At 37.9% G+C, this 9,135-nt stretch overlaps 1 non-coding gene across 1 annotated transcript; it reads right to left on the bottom strand.

The window, feature by feature from the left end:
* Positions 1 to 645: 645 nt before the first annotated feature.
* LOC127484066 (small nucleolar RNA SNORD109A) lies at positions 646 to 712 on the bottom strand. The gene has a single exon (XR_007910845.1). It is a non-coding gene; the product is annotated as a small nucleolar RNA SNORD109A (small nucleolar RNA).
* Positions 713 to 9,135: the final 8,423 nt, after the last annotated feature.

Raw genomic sequence — 9,135 nt, 5'->3', positions numbered from 1 at the left:
CATTTAATATAGGCATTTGGTGATAACTTTCTTTAGTCCAACATTAATAAGACTTGCAGAACCCATAATATTTTGCACAATCCACTTTCAATGCAATCTTTTCTCACTCATTAATTAATATTTCCTATATACAGTATCTATCTACACTCTTTGTTCACAGTGAACAAATTGAAGCAAGTCTTGAGTCACTGAGACTATAAAAATTACTTAAGATTGGGGCTGGTGTTGTGGCATAGCCACATGGGTGCTAGATCATAGACCTGGCTGGTTTACTTGAATTAGCTCCCGGATAATGGACCTGGGAAAGCAGCAGAAGATGGCCCAAGTCCTTGAGCCCCTGCATCCACATGGGAGGCCCAGAAGAAGCTCCAGGCTCCTGGCTTCAGCCTGGCCCAGCCCCAGCTGTTGCAGCCATTTGGGGAGTGAACAACTAGATGAAGATCTCTCTCTGTCTCTCCTCCTTTATAACTCTGCCTTTCAAATAAATAAAAAACATTTTCTTAAAAAAGTATATAATATAGATTGCTAATATTATTTTCTGAGAAAAAGAAAACACATATTTATATCAGTATTGTCATTACAGAGGTCACCAAATATTGCCAGGCTCTGAGAGTCTTATTTGCCCTATTACAGAACCACTCATCTGGACCTCAGATTGACATCTGGAATGAGTCCCTCAGCATCCTCAGACACTTGTTCTCATCATCGATCCAGATAAGCACCCTCCCAGCAAATAAGTATTTCCATTGCCAGGCTTATTTTGTGCAAGCTTATGTAATGCATTATAAAGGAAGAACAATAATTATACAGTGGAAGTTTTACTTAGTATACAGTGTATAAATATGTTTGGTTGTTCTAATAAAATTATAGAAAATCTATTGGGAATTTAAAAAGAAAACATTTCTAATCAACTGAAATTCTACAAGAGTGAGCAAAAAGAAATAATATGATTATAGAACAAATATGAGTAGAAATATGCTTTGAATATGCCAGATAAAGATAAAATAATCAATACTTAGCAAACTTGAATTTTAATACAAGAGTACTTTCATCCAAAACAAAATGGTGAAAGGAAATATACCAATGATTCACCAAATCATTCAGGCTACATCAAAAAGAAATTTTTAAAAAAGGAACAAACAACAATGAGGATTCTATTAACAAACTAGGGACAGTCACAGGGGGAAAAATCTATCATAAAAAATATTCTCTTCTGAACCTCTGAGAACATGATTACCCAATCTTGAAGCTGTGGCATCGCTAGCCACAATCCACAAAAACAATTTGAAAAGCAACACAGTAGTCACTCACCTCTCTTCCATTAAGTACTCTAACTTGTTCTAAACTTTGACCTGCAGCAAAATATCACAAAGAAATTAAGTCAGATAAAAATGTGGAAATCTATTTAAAAATCAATAATGGTTCTGTTATAATTATTTATCATACAGCCATCTCCACACAAACCAAGACTGTTGCTCTCTTGACACCTGTCATTTCCTTTCTTTATTCATTCCTTTCTGAACTGCTCATTCTGCGAATAATCAATAACCATCTCTAACATGCTATGCAAAATAGTGACACAGCAATTGCTTCTTTGAATGGTTCTAAAGTTGTAACCTACTAAATAAACACTTTATTTTAGCAACTAAAATGAAAGGCGCATAATAGGGATGTTTTGACATAAATATTCTGGAAGAGATAAGAAGTCTGTATACAAAAATACATCTGTAAAACTTTAAATCTATTTCAAAACATTATATATAAAATGATAGGACAATGACCAGAATACTAAAAGATGAAAATTTTCATAACTGAAATAGAAACTATTAAAAAAAAATCTCAAATTGGAGCAAGCATTGTGAAAGTAAAGAGGCCACCTGCAACACCTGAATCCAATTTGGGCACTTGTTGGAGTCTCAGCTCCTCTACTTCTGATCCAGCTCTCTGATATTGGCCTGAGAGAAGAAGCAGAATATGGTCAAGTGCTTGGAACCCTGCCACCCACGTGAGAGACCCAGAAGAAGTTCCTGGCTCTGGGATACAGCCTGGTCTAGCCCTGGCCATTACAGACATCTGAAGAATGAACCAGCAGATGGAAGACTCTCTGTCTCTCCAAATCTCTACATAACTCTGAGTCTTTTTAAAAAAAATTAAATAGGACATTACAAGGCTAACACATAAGAGAGTAACATGGGGTGAGCATGGTCCTTCTACATTAAAACATAGAATTCAATTAAGGATCACAGGAGGAATGCATGAGTAGAATAACAGAGGACTTTGAAGAATAAATGTTTGAAGGTAAATCATGGAATTCAAACTGTCATAGAACGCTAGGGGAGGATTTGGGAAATAAAATGTAAAATTGCTTGTTAAGTACAAAAAAACAGATCCAAAAAACCTGTTATAAATATAATGATGTAGGTAGGCAAAAAAAAAGTGACAGGACATAATAGAAAGATAAGGTATACACACAGAAATCAAAAAGAAGGGATGGGGGCCAGTGCTGTGGCAAAGCAGCTAAAGCCATGTCCTATGGGTGTTGGCATCCAATGTGAATGACAGTTTGAGTCCCAGCTGCTCCTCTTCCAGTCCAGCTCTCTGCTACAGCCTGGGAAAGCAGTAAAGTATGACCCAAGTCCTTGGGCTCCTGCACCCATGTGGCAGACCTGGAAGAAGCTCCAGACTCCTGGCTTCAAATCAGCCCAGCTCTGGCCATTGCAGGCTTTTAGGGGAGTGAATCAGTGAATGGAAGACTCTCTCTCCCCCTCAGTAACTCTGCCTTTCAAGTAAATAAATAAATCTTTTTAAAATAGGAAGGAATAGTGGTGAAATGAGTCAGACATAGAAAGACAAATACTACATGATCTCCCTCATATATGGGAGCTAAAGAAAAAAAAAACCTCAATATGAACACAGAATGACAATTACTAGAGGCTGAAAATAAATGGAGGGATAGAGGGAGTGTGGATTAAAAGAAATAGAGGAAGCTGGCTGTGGCTTACAGATTGTGACAAATACATATGATGTTAATAATAAGGGAGGCTGAGTGTGGGTTACATGGGAACTCTGTACAACTCCACAAAATTCTGTACAACTCCACAAAAATTTCTTTAGTAAATTTAAAGCTATCTGAAATTTTCAAAAAACTTAATAGGGAAGGAGTGACCATTTTACTAATAAAAAAAGTAAATCAGGACAATAAAAATTACTTTTTTATTTTTTTAAAGATTCATAGTTATTTTTTTGACAGGTAGAGTTACAGACAGTGAGAGAAAGAGAGACAGAAAGGTCTTCCTTCCGTTGGTTCATTCTCCAAATGGCCGCAATGGCCAGAGCTGAGCCAACCCAAAGCCAGGAGCCAGGTGATTCTTTCTGGTCTCCCACGTGGGTACACGGGCCCAAGCACTTGGGCCATCTTCCACTGCTTTCCCAGGCTGCAGAAGAAATCTGGATTGGAAGAGGAGCAGCTGGGACTAGAACCGGCGCCCATATGGGATGCCGGCGCCGCAAGTGGAGGATTAACCTAGTGTGCCACAGCGTTGCCCTTACAATAAAAGTTTGTAAGCAAAATAAAGGACACCACACAAATCAATTCACCAAGAAGATATAACTGTATCAAATGTGTGAGCAGGTAGCAACAAAACTTGAACATGCAAGAAGCAAAAACAGATGTGAAATTTATAATTATAAATGAAAACACTAATACTCTGCTCTCAGCAATCAACTATATGAAGATAGAAAGTCCACAAATATAAAGAACTGAACACCATGGAGCCGGCGCTGTGGCACAGTGGGTTAATGCCCTGGCCTGAAGCGCTGGTATCCCATATGGGCCCTGGTTCGAGACTAGGCTGCTCCATTTCTGATCCAGCTCTCTGCTATGGCCTGGGAAGGCAGGAGAAGATGGCCCAAGTCCTTGGGCCTCTGCATTCAAGAGACAGGCCCAGAGGAAGCTCCTGGCTCCTGTCTTCGAATCGGCACAGCCATTGCAGCCAACTGGGAAGCGAACCAGCAGATGAAGACCTCTCTCTCTCTGACTCTCCTTCTCTCTGTAACTATGCCTTTCAAATTAATAAATAAATATTTTTTTTAAAAAAGAACTGAACACCATAAAAAGATTGGATATTCACAGAGCATTCCAAGAACCACCAGTAGAACAAAATTAAATATTTGTAAATACACATGGGACATTTACCAAGACCATAATAATTTATCTAGACCATACGACAAACTTTAACAATTGTATAAGAATTGAAAGCATGCAAAATGCATTTTCTGACTGAAATTAAAAAGGTGATTTTTAAAAAGGAAATGAAAATATATATAACCAGAAAATCATATAAATACTAGAATTTGAAAAAACACTTCTAAATAATCATTGTGGTTCAAATAAATTAGAAAATAGTCTAAAAGAGCTAGCATTGTGACTTAATGTATTAAGATACTACCTGCAATGCCAACAGCACATATGTGTGCCAGTTTGTGCTTCTGCTGATCCTCTTCCAATCAAGCTCCCTACTAATGACCTGGAAAAAGGAGCATACTACAGCCCAACTGCTTGGGTCCCTGTTACTCAAGAGGGATACGTGGAAGAAGCTCCTCTCCCCTGGCTTTGGCCTTGCCTAACGCCAGCTGTTATAGCCATCTGTGGAGTGAATTAGCAGATGGAAGATAACTCTGTCCTTACTCTCTAACTTTGATTGTCAAATAAATAAATCGTTAAAAAATAAAAAGATTATATTCTAAAAACATAAAAGAAAATTTAAACATCAAAATTCTTGGGATATATCTAAAGCAGTCTTTAAAGGGATATCTATAAAGTTAAGATTCTAATATCAGAAAAGAAAGGTATAAAATCAGCAACCCATATACCAACAATAAGATACTAGAACAAAAGCCAAGAAATACAACAGATGACAAGAAATACTAAAGTATGTATTAATTCAATGAAATTGAAAAAATAAAAGCGAGTGATAGCAAAATCTGGTTGTCATTAAAGACCAATATAACTATTTAAGACATGTTCACGTGACAAAAATAAAGTTCAAAAAGGAGAGAGAACTTGCAAGCAATAAGTAAGGGATATTTTGCTCAGACATCAAATGAACATAATCAGAGAATATTACAAACAGTTCTACAATATACAACCATTAACCTGGTCTCCAAAAGAAGCACTATCAAGGTTAGCATTATGCCATAGAGGGTAAAGCCTCCACCTATGATGCTGGCATCCCATATGGGTACCAGTTGGAGTTCTGGCTGCTCCATTTCCAATCCAGCTCTCTGCTAATGTGCCTCAGAAAGCAACAGAAGATATTCCAAGGTGCTCAGGCCCTGGGCATTCACATGGGAGATGTGGAAAATGTTCCTAGCCCCTGGCTTCAGTCTGGCCCAGCCATGGTTCTTACAGCCATCTGGGGAGTAAAACAGCAAATGGAAGATATCTCTCTCCCCCTCCCTCCTTCCCTCCCTACCTCTCTTTCAAATAAATAAATAAATCTTTAAAAGAACACAGCACTATCATAAAAGAAGTAGACAAGTTATACTTCGACAAACTTAAAAACATATTCTATGCGACTCCAAATAGATATTGAAAAATGGAATAAAACTAGAAGAAAATATTTGAAACCACAACCATAAGAAACTTTTTATCAAGAATATATCAAGGGGCTAGCATTGTAGCATAGCGGATAAAGCTACTACATGTGATGCTGACATGACATACGGACATTGGTTCATGCCCCAGCTGTTCCACTTCCAATCCCTGCTAATGTTCCAGGAAAAGCAGGAGAAGACAGCTCATGCTGGAGACCTGGATAAAGCCCCTGACTTTGGCCTAGCCCAGACCTGGCTATTACAGCCATTTGGGGAGTGAATCAGCAGATGGAAAATCTCTCTCCATCTTTTTTGGGAATTCTGACAATCAAATAAATCTTAAAAAAAAAAAAAAAAAAGAATATGTAAAGAATGCTCAAAACTCAACAGTATGTCCCCGTGCCTTCAGGGTGCATGGCCCTCAGGCCACCCACCCCACACTTTCTGGCCTACAGGCTCCCCCATGAGGCTGACGCCTGGTACTCAGTACGAATCCATATTTCCTTCTCCTATGCATTTATCTCACTGAATACAAAGCTTAAAAACTAAAAAGAAAGTCAACAGCATTGGAAAAAAGTCTCCCAATGTTTTAGCACAACTGGTTAAGCTTTTGCTTATGACTCCACATTGCAGCTCAGGTCCTGGCTACTCTGCTTCCCATTCAGCTTAGTGATAATGTACCTAAGAAGGTAGCAGAGAATGGTTCAAGTACTTGTGCCCGTCACCCATGAAGGAGACACAGATGGAGTTCCTGGCTTTTGGCATGAGCCTGACCCAGTCATGGCTGTTGTGGCCATCTGAGGAAGTGAGCCAGCAGAGAGAAGAGACTGCTCTTTCCTTTCCCCTCTTCCCCCTACCTTCTCCCCTCCTTTTTTCTGCCTTTCAAATAAAAACACTTTTTGAAAAAGGGACTGGAAGCTGTGAAGAGCCACCATTCCTTCCTTTAAAATCAAATTAGGGCTGCAGGGGGGGCCAACATTGTTTCACAGCAGATTCAAGCTACACTTGCAACACCAGCATTCCATACCAGAGTGCTAGTCTGAGTCCTGGCTGCTTGGCTTCCTTTCCAGCTTCTTGGGAATGTACCTAGGAAGGTAGAGGGAGATGGCCCAAGTACTCGGGTTTCTGCCACACATGTTGGAGACTCAGATGGAGCTCCTGGCTCCTTACTTTTGCCTAGCCAATCCCTGGCAGTTGCAGTCATTTGAAGAGTGGACCAGCGAATGGAAGATCCCTGTTGTGCTCCTGTGTCTGTCTGTCTGTCTGTCTGTCTCTCTCTCTCTCTCCCCCTTTCTCTCTGTGTTTCTCTGGTTTTCAAATACATAAATATATAAGTCTTGAAAACAGCAACAAAAACAAAAAAAGAAAAACAATTCTATTAGAAAGTGGGCATAAGGCTTGAACAGACACTATCAGTGAGGCTATGTGGGAGGCAAAAATTAACACACAAGATGTTCAATATTCTAAGTCTTTAGCAAAATGTAAAGTAAGAATCAGGATACTACAATTACTTAAATAAAAAAAGACATTATTCATGCTAACATGCAAAGCAACTGGGTACTTAAACTGTCTTATAAAATTAAACATGTAACCCAGTGATCATATTAATGGGCATTTATCTTAGAATAATGAAAATGTGTATTTACACAAAAGCCTTATACAATGCTCAACTTTATTTTCAATTGCCTGAAATTGGAAACAATCCAAATATATTTAAAAAGATGGTTGTATAAAGAAACCATATATATCCATATAATAAAATCCTATTCAACAGCTTTAAAAGGATTAACTGACATAGATAAAAACAAAAATGATTTTTATTTATCTCAGAAGCTTTTTGCTAAGTGAAAGGAGCCAGGACTCAAAACTTAAGTATTTGTTTATTCCATTTAATCATTTGGTTAAAAATAGAACTACAGAGAAAATGCTCAGAAGAGATGTGGGAGGGACAGCCTATAAAGGAATAACATAGAGATTTTGAGGCTGACATCAACTCCTCCATATTATGATAAACATATCAAACCTAAAGTATATTACATGCAGTGAATTTTGCTATATGTGAAATAAAAAGTCATATACAAGGTAAAAATATGAAACTGAAAAAGGCTGGGCCAGGCCATTGGGCTTTTCATGTGTCAATTCCATACTGTCTCATGTATGGAGCTTACGTGGTAACAGTCATGCATTCTTAGGAATATCACTTTAATCAAGCAATCAGATATTCAGAGGGGAAATGCTTAACACATGCAAAATTGCTAGCACTCAAATCTTCCAGAACTGTGGCTGGTACTGAAATGAGCAAGAATAAACACATACTCACTTGCTTGGAATGGTTCAAAAATATTGTCTCTTCATTTCTACAGAGTATGATTTGGGCAAATTCATGCAAAGGGCACCTTTGTGCTAGTGAGAAAGGATCTAGAGTGAAATGAATCTAATGATCACAATGACCGAGGGAGGCTGCATCAGCTATGAAGCCAAAAAAACAATTTTGCATTGCAGTTTAATGCAAACTTTATGGGAAATGTCAGTTTATTCCTGTGGCAAAATTCGACCTGAGTGATTTGTCCTGCTACTTTTCAGTACAATACATAAGTTTGCAAGTACTTAGTATGGATAGCTTTCCTGTATCTTAAGTAATAATGCTGTAGGCCAAAGCAAGCAAATATTTGGTTTTTACTCACACCCACTGGATCAACCAGATGTTAGAAAATGTGCTGAAGTAACTGCCAGTCTCAATTTTAATCACTTCCACAAGAAGAAAAGCTTCCAAAAATATTCAATGCAATATTTATAGTACATAGACTATTGGCTAACTTCAAATGCAGGAAACATAATCTGACATAGCCCTTCAAATATTAATATTAAATATTTAATCATTATTAAATCATTAAATATTAAAACATTATCCTATTCTCACCCTTAAGAGAAACAAAATATTATATGCACACAAAATCCTCCACACCAAATATTCCTAAGAGAATTATTCATAACAGCCAAGAAGAAAAAAAAATCTAAATGCACATTAACCAGTGAATGTATAAACAAAATATGGTATATCTACCCATAGACTATCATTCATCTATTAAAAAGAATGGAATTCTGATACATAGCTAAACCTTCTAAACATTATGCAAGTGAAACAATTCAGGGTAAAAAAAAAAATTCTTCAAGGAGATGGCATTGTGGCATAGTGGGTAAAGTTGTAGCCTAACCTTCCAGTACCCCATATGAGTCCTGGATTCTCCAGTTCTGAGCCAGCTCCCTGCTAATGGCCTGGCAAAAGAAGAATAAGACCTAAGCACATGGACTCCTGGCACTCAAGAGGGATACCTGGAAGAAACTCCTGGCTCCTGGCTTCAGCCTAGCCCAGCCCCAGCCATTACAACAAACTGAATAGTGAACCAGCAATGGAAGATCTCTCTTGTCTCTTCCTGCCTTTATGTAACTTTTTCAAATAAGTAAATAAATCTTTAAAAAAAAAAAAAAACCCTTCAAACGTAAATGCTTCAAATGCAAATAACCACAAGAGCTACCGGT

The sequence above is a fragment of the Oryctolagus cuniculus genome, chromosome 12, assembly GCF_964237555.1.
Source record: "Oryctolagus cuniculus chromosome 12, mOryCun1.1, whole genome shotgun sequence".
Lineage (NCBI taxonomy): Eukaryota > Metazoa > Chordata > Mammalia > Lagomorpha > Leporidae > Oryctolagus > Oryctolagus cuniculus.
Note: the sequence above shows the minus strand (reverse complement) of the source record. Positions and strands in the feature narration are given on the sequence as shown.